The sequence below is a fragment of the Dermacentor andersoni genome, chromosome 9 (assembly GCF_023375885.2).
Source record: "Dermacentor andersoni chromosome 9, qqDerAnde1_hic_scaffold, whole genome shotgun sequence".
In the NCBI taxonomy this organism is placed as follows: domain Eukaryota; kingdom Metazoa; phylum Arthropoda; class Arachnida; order Ixodida; family Ixodidae; genus Dermacentor; species Dermacentor andersoni.
Window position 1 is genome coordinate 86,266,035 of NC_092822.1, and position 11,858 is coordinate 86,277,892.

The following is an 11,858-nucleotide window of genomic DNA, read 5'->3' on the forward strand; positions in this document are numbered from 1 at the left end:
GGATGTGCGAGGCCGAGTGAGCAACTCGACTGGCTATTTTGTTACATTCCGCCGGCCCTTCCAATATTTCAGTCAACGTGGCAAGTCAGAATTAAGCTAAAATGAGAACAGCAAGCACGCGAGAAACGGGTAACTAAACTGTAAGAAGTGCTCAAAATATCGCACGATGGTCGCTCCGATACGGGCTAGACGCGCATGCGCAGAGAAACCACGGAAGTCTAGACGGCGGGAAGGCGCCAAGGCGCAGGCGCCGCCCGCGCTGCTTCGTACGCGTCGTTTGCAGTGTTGCCAGGTTTGGCTATATATAGCCAAATTGGGCTACAGAAAAAAATGTTTGGCGTCGACTTGGGTGAGTTGGCTACGTGGCTATATTTGGGCTACTGAAAATCTGCGACTTGGCTTTGTTTGGGCTATGAGTGGCACTTTAATCCACGCTCCAGAGGTGACTCTCATAGAGTAGAAACAAAACGTGAAGGCTATGTTTTAGCTGGCTGAGCCAGCAGCGCGGCTGTGCGTGTGTGCGCGAAATGCCCCCCCCCCCCCTCCCACTCCCCCTCAGTGCATCATTCTTTGAGCCGATGATTTTATCCTTGACGAACTTAAATTTACACCGCGCTTCACCGTGCTAACATTTGCTCCAGCAATCTCATCTTCGTCTTATCCCCACACCCAATCACCGGGCATCGGGATGAGCCTGGGAGTGGAGGGTGTTTCACAGTGCACTGTACTAACATGGCTATGCTGAGAAACAGAGAGAAATATGGTTGTGCCATCGTGGCACCGACATGAAAGAAGGGAAGGCTGGGTAAATGACACGCTCCAGTGTGTCCAAGGCGAAGGTGTCTGGTTGAAGTATCGCGCTGGGCACAGTTTTCGACATAATCCGCATTTCCCACGGTAAGCTTTTTATTGCCATTTTCCTTTGCGTGTGAAATGAACTTTAATGCGACAGGCGTTAAGGGCCCCGTGTCGCAGAAAATCCGGCGTCAACACCGTTGCCCTGTGAAAAAATGATCCCGAACCACGTAGGCCCTTCGGCTGGCGCATATGCATTACTGAAGTAATTGATTTTCTCAAAGTAAAACGCCTCAGACAATTCATAAAATACGACTTACACTCACTCTATAGACATGGTAGCATCGAATTGTAATTTGATTATACGAGAAAACATACGTTTGTTACGCGGAACCTCGAACACAAACCCCTTTTCCAGCTGCTGTTCGACATCTTAGTAGGGGGGGCAATGGTTTGGGCTAGTTGGTTTTCCATGAGACTGAGTGGTGCAGCGGGAAGCAGGACAGGGGACACAGGAAAAAAAACGAGGACAAGCGGTTGCTGTCAAGTAGGAGCGGCGCGCCCCGCTCGGCTCCATGCAACACCATCCAGATGGCACTCGCCTCCGCAGCAGCGGCGGCGCCTGCCATGCGACTGGAATGAAAAAAAAGTACCAGAAAGCTCGCCTTCATGCATATTGTTCGCCTCCAGCGTTTGCAGGTAAACATGGTTGCATACGCTGCAGTTGCCGGGAAGCGTGAGAAGCAGTCAGGGATCTTTGAATGCTATCACATTCCACTCTTAATTGTGAATATTAAAGAGCTGAGAGGCAATTTTCATGGTACCTATTTTTAATGCAATGGAAAGTTTGCTAGTCAGAGTGTGTAATCACGAAGTGCTAACGCGGAAAACGCCGTGGAACATTTTTTTATCAGAATTTTTTGATCTGCAGTGAGGATGTAGTGTTTCACTGGTAGATTGTTGGCAGCGGTGGTAGGTCAGCGCGATAGTGATTATACGCCGGCATTAGTGGGAGGCAGACAAGTGCGGCCGTAGGTGTGACAAAGTAGTTTGTCTAACCATTCGACGTTCCTGCGATTTATGTTTTCCGAAGTGTCAAGTACTTTTGCGGTAACAGCTACGTGTTTCCATTGTTTCCTGCCCAACTGCTTTGGTATTTAAACAGTCAAAGCGAAACCAATCGGATTGAAAACGAAACGACGATTTTACGCGTGATACGCAGTTCAGCGTGTTGCCGTAGCCATGCGTGCGCTTTTGATTTCCGAAGCATAGAATAAAGCGCAAGTGTCTAATACTATAGCAAATGCAAATTTAAGCAATAATTATGTTGTACTACATAACAGCCGACTTACTTACAGTATTCGCATAGACTACATTCGAAGTACCAATATTTCATTGCCAGGCCTCGCCACTTACTGGCCTTTTAGATATTCTTTGCCAATTTAAAACTATAATCCCTACTTCAATCCCGAACAGCGTGCCTGTTTCTATCGGCATAAATCATGATCAGTTCATTTCCATCAACGTCCCACAACACTTTCTGACCAGTTGTCCTCCAAGCGTCCTCCAAGTTTTTTGTGCGTGCTTCCATTCGACATTCATTTCGATAGGTTCTCCCTCAGCAGCGATTCGCTGGAACTTGAGTTTCCGGGGCCAACAAAAAAATGTTCTGTGTGCAAGCATCATGTAGCTGTTGTGGAAGGATCGACATTTGGGCGAGTTGGTACTGGCTGAACATTTTGAAGGGGCAGCGCAATATGACGAAGACAGAAGGCAGAAACACACAAGACAGCGCTGATCTCACAACTAACTTCATTCGAAGGCATTCACAAACTTATGTACACAACCTATGGCCACGTGCTCTCCCATCGATGGTGTCATTATCAGTGCGCAGGCAAAAAAAAAAACGCAAAAACCTGTAATCTAATGCTACGCTATGAGACGGCTTAAAAATTCAAATTCACTGCCATGCAAATTTAACGATGGCATGCTTACACAACGCGACCCTTTTTTCCTGATATAGTAGGCCTCAATAATCTCCCTGGTGGTCTGATTTCTATGCGCGGATTTCTAGGCCCAGGCTGCCTTCACTCATTTTGGGAAAGGCTGTACTGTTAAGCATACTTCCCTGTTTGTCCACTGTAGAATGGGAGTTGTTTCCGAGCTTCCATTTTCCTGCGATCACATCTATATCGGCCAAACAGGTTGTTGCCTGAACGTTAGAGTGTCTGAGCATAGGCGCTCGCTAACGGGTAATGCCTACTCACATGTCGCGCGGCATTGCTCTGAGCAAACACCACACTACTTTCCGCGCATAGAAATCAAACCACGAGGGAGGTTATGGAGGCCTACTATATCAGGAAAAAAGGGTCGCGTTGTGTAAGCACGCCATCGTTAAATTTGCATGACAGTGAATTTGAATTTTTAAGCCGCCTCATAGTGTAGCATTAGATTACAGGGTTTTGCGTTTTTCGCCTGCGCACTGTTAATGACGCCATCGATGGGAGAGCACCTGGCTATGGGTTGTGTATATAAGTTTGTGCATGCCTTCGAATGAAGTTATTTGTGAGATCAGCGCTGTCCGGTGTGTTCCTGCCTTCTGTCTTCGTCATATTGCGCTGCCCCTTAAACATGCTTAGCTGTTGTAGATGTCAAGGCTCGACCGTCACGGCATCACGGACATTTTTTTTTTTTACGACGGGTTGTACAAAAAGCGATTACCGTAGTCGAATGTGAAAATGTATATACATATAAAACTGAAAATAACAATGGCTATATTTGGCTACAAATTTGTTTTGCTCTTTTTTGTGTTTGGCTACATTTGGGCTACAGTTTCTCTCGTTTTGGGCTACGCCACGTTGTCCGACCTGGCAACACTGGTCGTTTGAACGCTTCAAACTGCTCGGCGAGCCGCGCCGCTTTCTGGCGGCGTTTCTTCTCTGCTTTGTTCGCCATTTTGAAGTCTTGATGTGTGTGCGCGCGACAAAATCTGTAATGGCGTTAAGCAGCAAGGACTTGTGGGGTGTGCTGCGCGGCAGCTGCAACGAACCTTTTTGCGACTGTCGGCGCAACATCGTTGTCTGTTCGTCGGACGACTCAGCAGAGAACTCCAGCCGTTGCGACTATTGCAACCACTGTCCAGGTGCCCATGGCAGAATTACGGACTTGGGTAAGTGCCCTTTGTTTCAGAGCCGCATTTATGGCGTGCAAGGTCCTCGTTGGTTTAATGCCCCTCAAATCGAGTGTATGCGTTGCTTTCCAAAGCGGGCTTGTTTGCAGAGCTCTTTTGTGAGTATATTTCGAACATAGATGAGGTTTACTCTGTTTATACGAGTGCATGACTGACCTAGCTCGCGATACATTGGGTCGATATACCTGCTTATCTGTGATATACTTCTTTTAATCAAGTAGTGCCTGAGGTGCCTAGTGTCGTCGCGTGCGTTCTATGAACAACATAGTGGTAATCCACAGTTATTTATACATTTCCTGTGTGTGCACGTGGTGGTGGTGTGCGAGATTTCGTGCAGTGATAAATGGGCACGCTTCCACCACGCGACTGCAGTACTAGTGTTTTAAACCTGATTTCTAGAACTCTGCGTGTAATTTCGCTGCTTCTGAATGGTTTGTGCGCCGGTTACGATTGAAAATATGTGTGACACTACAGAACCATCGTCCATGCTTTATGCAGCACGTAAGCGAACGACGTGCTCGACTGAGGCACGGCCGCTCAATGGAGTGCGTTCCATTGAGCGGCCGTGACTGAGACTTCCGTGTAACATAGACGGCGTGCGGCGAACATGGATAGCCTGACGGAATTTGTCGTTATGCTGTGAAGAAATTTCCATCGCGTGTTTTATTTTGTACTCTACCTAGGTGGTCCGGAACAAGATAGTGGAGTTGCCGCAGTTCCGCATCAGAGTTCTCAGCTTGGCAGCTCGAAAGATTAGTGGGTTCAGCACACCTGATAAGTTTAAGCTTCTGTGAAAAACAAGAACACCCTGTACTTTTGTGAAACCACTGCCCCTCACCTGCCGGTATTGCATGCGTGTGCGCTACTGGTTATGTCTCTGCTTTTGTATGTTCACGAACGCGCACGTTTTCAATGTACGGCTACTGTATTAGTATTATTCAACCTGTTTTATAGAACTCTGCACGTATGTTGGCACCTTGTGTATTGATTTCTGTTCCGCAAGCTTTCATCGCCACACTCCGGGCTCGTGTTCGTGTGGCTGTATAATGAACCGGTGTAGGCACACTCCATTTTTTATGCAAAACAAAAGAAAGACTGCTCGACTGAGGGGCCAGTGCCGCCTGAACGGCATGACCACGGTGGAAGACGGAAGTTATACGACGGCTGTGCAAGGTGCGGGCGGTTAGTGTGAATTAACGCGCTTATGTCATGGTGTACGTCACTCTTCCAGTTGGCATCACCAGTGACTCCGGGGTTGAATCAGAGCGGCGGGAAAAACTTCAATGTCTCTCACGAATAAGTGCGTATTTCGGCTTTGGACAAGCGAAAAAAAAAAAGGCTATGAAAGGCTCAGTATGAGATTTTGGTAACGACAAAAATGTGTTATATTTTTCTCAGTGGCCCTTTAAGTGCGGCGCTCTCCCTCCAGCGTGGCCGTGCCGTCGTAGCAGCTCACTTCCTTCCATCGCGGTGGCGACTCTGGATAGCATGGCATAATATCGCGCTTTGTTGTGAAATTACCCCGTGTTTTACACTGTATTCTCCCTTGGTCACAGAGAGCAAAATACTGGAATGGCCGAAGTACCCCAACAGGGCCCACAGCCAGGTTGCCCGAAAGGTTAGTGGTCTGAACACAAATGCAAATTTTGTAAAAGTTTTTTTTTTCTTAGAGCTCTGCGCGTTACTCGCCGATCACTTTGTATGTTTAGTGGTGCAGGTTTTTTAGGGATTTCTGAACGTAAACGCACCATAGACGCAGAATTTTGGTTTCTGGAGTGTTTCATTTGCTGCAACGACGCGTAGGACATTCGTCCACATAGGTCACCATGTGCTATTCAAGAATTCACGATGCGTAACAAGTGAATATTTGCCTCAGTATTTCTTGTCGGAAAACATTGTTAGTGCATGTCTATGTCTCAGTGTTACAAAAACAGAGAAACACAGTCTTGTCTAATTCTCTACTGTAGGGAATGGAAGGCCACTGGTTTATAAAATTATCAACTGTGGAAAGAATACTTGCCGTCAGGTCAACTGTTAGTGAAGTGATTGAAATTAAAATTTCTATTGCTTTCAACCCTGATGGTACGAGGGGTATCAAAAGTTTGATTTTGCATTTAATATTATTCACAACTTTCGCTTGATCATACCTCTCTTTTCCAGCTCTGCATCGAAGTCGAACTCAAGTTTAAATGCAAGATTGGTGACCTGGAGGAAAAATTACAAGGCAATAGCAGAAGCGTTCTCATGCAAAGAGCAACTTGTGTGCACATTCATCGACATTTGCAAGCATCAAATCACGCACTCATTAACGAGGTTTGTGGGACCATTTTGAATGTATCTAGCAGTTGCTGTGGCAACACGTGCTTTGTCACTATTTAAAATTAATTTTCAGTGAATATATGAATGTTCTGAAATTGACGTAGCATTTTCTATGACTTTATTTCACACTGGGGAGCATTATTGCCATGAATTTTTGATGGATGTTTGCTCATGCCTCTAATGTGACATTCCAGAGACTGCTCTGCCTAATTAGCTGCAAATCACGGCATTTCATGTGTATGTCTCCTTTGCACACACTTGTCTTTAAGCTGGAAGCGCTGATGAAGTTGCATGGATCACAAGTGGAAAAATAGAGCGGGCCCTCATGTTCTGCCTGCTTATCTACTACATCAAAAACCTTGCGTACCCGCCTGCATTCTCACCGACGCTTGTGCTGCTGCAGAAAATTGCCCTGCCTGACACAACAGTGCCTCGTGGACTGCTCACAAACCACCTGAAGAATCTTCTGATACTCTTGAAAAAGAAGAATTTGTGTTAAGTTGAAGAAACAAATGTGCTAAGACAGGGTACGTACCAAGATGCTGAATGATGTTCTCAAAGGATGGCTTCAGTCTTTTTCTGAACGTCAGTGTATTTGTTTCATTTGTCGCATTGCGTGTTGTTAAACTTAAAATGCTATTAGAGTTACAAGTTGATGTCGTATTTGCTCGAGATGACACGAGATGTTATATTTTACTATGGTATTTAAGGTGCAGGTATATGTTGGTATACTCTTGGCGATTCGTGCTCTATTTGCTAAACTGATACTCTAAAAACTGCAGGCGCATGCACGTGACATAAATATAGGTTAGCATAGTTGTTTAAAATCATGGCCCTCTTACATTAATTTTGTATTTTGCTAGAAGTTTTGATGGTCTTTGTGTTGTCTGTGCTTATAGCATCATTCTTGAGCTTTCAACATGTGGCTGCTTTAATGTCTCCTCAGAAATGTGATAAAGTCTGTAGTCACAATATTACATTGCCACTTTTTATACCAGTTGTATGTTTACTGTGGCATTCGTAAAGAAGTCAAGCTGACTTAATACCTCATTTTAAAACATGGCTTTTTATTGTGTGCATATTTTTACATCATGATAGCAGTGTCTACTTTTATTTATATTGTGAGGGGAGCAATCTGTTGTGGACTTTTTGGAAATTGTGATTTCATGTGAGAACTTTGCTTTATTACACGGCGCCTTCATCCTGGTTTCTTTTTTCGCACTGCAAACAGTGATATACTATGAGCTCAGACTTATAGTGCATTATATGCAGCACTTATTGTGATAGATATTTGCTCTACTACCTGTTCACTACATAAGAAATCTATTTTACAAATATAGTGCCTTGACCATATATGCATCACCTGTATAACGTAGATTTTTTTTATTATAGCCTAGACTCAAGAAGTCAGGTTCCATTGTGTAATTGTAAGCGTTGTTGTTGTGGGAGGTATGCGTTGGTATTGTGGTTAAGGTGCATTGTGTACTTATGTCTGTCATCAGTGATAATAAAGGCGGTGAGCATTTTTTAAATATCTTTGTCTGTCTTGTCTCTAGACCTCTTTTTTCGATGGGTATTATTCGTGCACGTCAAATCGCAGCCCATGGGACTTCTGTATTTCGTGACCCTGATCAAACACCAAGGACATTTTAATAAGTTCTTTTACCAGAAGCATTGCGCCGTCCAAAGGTTCCATGTGCTTTAGGAAGTAACGTTTTTGAAGGTTTTATTCCTTCGTAAAGGTTACAGTCCACAAAAAGGCATGTAACCCACATACACAAACAAGTAACCTTTTCATTGTAACCTTTGCAAAGGTTAAAAATGTAAACGTTACATTGTTGTAACCTTTATGTTAAAGGTGCACGAAAATGTGAAAATGTGCTCCTTTGCAAAGGTTACGGTGTTTAGACTGTACTTAACGATTGACGACCGTGCTATTGTTACAACTATAGCGAAAACACATAACCATAAAGTCACGGAATGGTACGCCGCAGTGCGCAGAGTTGTATCCCGTTCTCGCACGTTTTCATGTTCGGGTGTATTGGTTACAACAATTCTTGGACTTCACTTTGCAAGCGCCCACTTGAAATAAAGGTTGTATCTAATGGGTCTTCACACGCGATGCCAGCTGATTGACGAGCGGCAATCGCACAGATGGGAGAAAGATCTGGTGACTAAAAAGGAAGCTCCAGCTCCAGGCAAACTGCGGTTTACTTATAGAAATACATGTAAAATGCAGAAACGCTCTCGTGAGGCAGCGGCATGGCTGATCTCAAAAAAAGTTGTTAATATGAAAAAACAAATGGGTAAAGTATAGTTAGTGGGGCACTCGAAGCATTATTTAGGGTATCACACTTTCAACGAAACGTGTCGAAATCGGTAAACAAACTGTAGGAAGTCCACATTTACCAAACTCCACATTAAAACATATAGCACAGTGTGTAAACTGCATCAGTTGAATATTTCAAGCGGAAAGTTTTCTTGTTAAGTCACATTTTACGTGAGAGTATTACACCATTTTGGAGGGTCTCGAAATAGTTGTGCTCAGAAATGGGTCGAGCGATGGCAAATCAGTAGTACAACCCTGACTAATACATCGAGTTCATTGCCTTAGATGTCCTCATATGCGCACTTTATAGGATTGTCGTATCATTGTCTATTGCTGAATTGCGTGTTGAGTTTTAACGTGAAACACATTTCATTTTGGTCAGCACGGTCCTTCGCCCGCTAAGGCGCATCTAACGACAAATGAATGTAACGAAACATGTACTTGTAATGTTACTTATATGTGTGCAACCGATACTATTACCGCGCCTTACTTTGGTATTGTTCTGTAGAAGATTCAAGCCATTACTTGATAATGTATTCGCCGCGCGCACAAATGTCACCGTTGTCGTGCCACGCATGACGAAATCGGAGCTAAATTTAGTCTAGTGAAGATGACGAACGCTGGCCAACCATCATTGCCACCGCTGGGCACTGGGTTCGTCGCTCGTGCTAGTTCTCTTGCTGCTGCTTGAGCGGCGCGTTAGCCCCTCGCAGTCCGGGGCCGGTAAACCTCTTCACAAATGGTGGAAAGTGCGGGGTACTCATAAAGCGACCACGCTGGAACTACAATCCCGCACACTATCGTCTAAAGTACGCGACGAGCATTCCCGCAGGCGCCTCCTCCTCCGTCAGTCGCGTACACCTGTCATCATCATCATCATCAGCCTGGTTATACCTACTGCAGGGCAAAGGCCTCTTCCATACTTCTCCAACTACCCCGGTCATGTACTAATTGTGGCCATGTTGTCCCTGCAAACTTCTTAATCTCATCCGCCCACCTAACTTTCTGCTGCCCTCTGCTACGCTTTCCTTCCCTTGGAATCCATTCCGTGACTCTTAATGACCATCGGTTATCTTCCTTCCTCATTACGTGTCCTGCCCATGCCCATTTCTTTTTCTTGATTTCAACTAAGATATCATTAACTCGCGTTTGTTCCCTCACCCAATCTGCTCTTTTCTTATCCCTTAACGTTACACCTATCATTTTTCTTTCCATAGCTCGTTGCGTCGTCTTCAATTTAAGTAGAACCGTTTTCGTTAGCCTCCAAGTTTCTGCCCCGACGTGAGTACTGGTAAGACACAGCTGTTATAAACTTTTCTCTTGAGGGATAATGGCAACCTGCTGTTCATGATCTAAGAATGCCTGCCAAACGCACCCCAGCCCATTCTTATTCTTCTGATTATTTCAGTCTCATGATCCGGATCGGCAGTCACTACCTGTCTTAAGTAGATGTATTCCCTTACCACTTCCAGTGCCTCACTACCTATTGTAAACTGCTGTTCCCTTCCGAGACTGTTAAACATTACTTTAGTTTTCTGCAGATTAATTTTTAGACCCACCTTTCGGCTTTGCCTCTCCAGGTCAGTGAGCATGCGTTGCAGTTGGTCCCCTGAGTTACTAAGCAAGGCAATATCATCAGCGAATCGCAAGTTACTAAGGTATTCTCCATTGACTCTTATCCCCAATTCTTCCCAATCCAGGTCTCTGAATACCTCCTGTAAACACGCTGTGAATGACATCGGAGAGATCGTATCTCCCTGCCTGACGCCTTTCTTGGGTCCTGTATTGGGTCCGTACACCTGTGTGCTCTGCAAAAGGGACCTTGCTGTTTCCAGTGGCGCTGTTTCCAGTGGCCAGCTTCTAGTACAAGAACCATGAGATGGATTTCCAGACGTGGTTAGCGCTTAAGACTTCTTTCCTAGACGTGTTTGGCCTCTTTGCTGTTCGTAAGCTGCACGCAGAGCAGCATTTGCATAAATAAGCTCAGCAGCTGGGTGAATCATTCCTGAGCTACATCGAAGACATTCTAGACTTCATTCTAGAATTAAGAATATTATGAATGGAATAGAGGACGGCGTTTCCAACGTGCTACTTCCAAAGAATCCGCGCACTGTTGCAGAAGTAATTACTCTGTGCCATAGCTACGAGGAGTTGCAAAGGCAGCGATCATTGACCCGCCAACCTTCTCACGTCCAACATCTGGCGAGGTTGGCTGCCCTTTCCGACAAGTCAACGCTTCTCGCCGAGATAAAGGCGTTTTTGCGGGAGGGAAAATTCCCGTCAGCTCTCCTTATAGCACTTCGCTCAGCGGCAGCAGATTGAACAGCCTGCACAAGATTTCGGGTCTTCACTCCTCGACGCAAGAGAGCAAGAAATTTCCTCGGTCTTGCCTCTCCGCCGCCAACAGATCCTTGCAGTGGCGACGCTCAGTTATGCTGAAGTCTTCACCTGGGCCCAACTCTCCCCTGAACCTGCAGCTCCGCCCCTCAATTACTCCGACGTGGTCCCTAGTCCCTGACCATAAGTCGCCGTGCCATTGTTTCTCTAGACGCCACGTCCACTGCATTCTGTGACTCGGGTTGGATTTGCCGTCGTGGCGTACGTGCGATGATCGGCCAATATGCTTTGCCTGTGGCTGCGCCGGTCACATTGCCCGCTTTTGTCGACGCTCTCACTTGGCTGTCGCCGCATCAGCCATGACGTCCCGTGATACAGGTGTACCAAGGCCATTCTGCAGCTTTTACGACTCATCGTCGGTCCCGTCAGCTGTTCTACCGGTGCCCGTTACCCGCAATTCACCTTGTCTGCGTCGCCGCTCACTATACTGATGCGACCTCGTTGTGTAGCTCGAGAAGAGGAAAACTGAGTGTCGCAGTCCGCGAGGCAAAGACTGCAGCGCCGTTGAACTACGAGAGTCCTCGCCGTCACCCATCAAATGTTATCAAAGTTTGTGTTGAAGGTGTATGCGCATTTGCTCTCGTGGACACTGGAGCCGTCGTCTCTGTTATGTATGCAAAGCTTTGTCACTCATTTAAAAAAATTGCGATGCCACCTTCGTGGCTCATCCTTCACACAGCATGCACTCAGAATTTTCAACCTCTCGCGGCGTGGGAGGCCTAGGCCCAGCCGACTGAACTGCTGGTGCTCACTAAAGTTCACTCTCTCTCTCGCGGCGTGCATCGCGCGTGTGGTCATTGAGGACACCCTGTATACCAATGAGCTTGT

At 45.8% G+C, this 11,858-nt stretch overlaps 1 long non-coding RNA gene across 1 annotated transcript; it reads left to right on the forward strand.

Moving 5' to 3' along the window:
• Positions 1–3,680: 3,680 nt before the first annotated feature.
• Positions 3,681–6,249, forward strand: LOC129383923 (uncharacterized). The gene is made up of 3 exons (XR_011890169.1): positions 3,681–3,964; positions 5,544–5,603; positions 6,146–6,249. It is a non-coding gene; the product is annotated as an uncharacterized lncRNA (long non-coding RNA).
• The last annotated feature ends 5,609 nt before the right edge of the window (positions 6,250–11,858 follow it).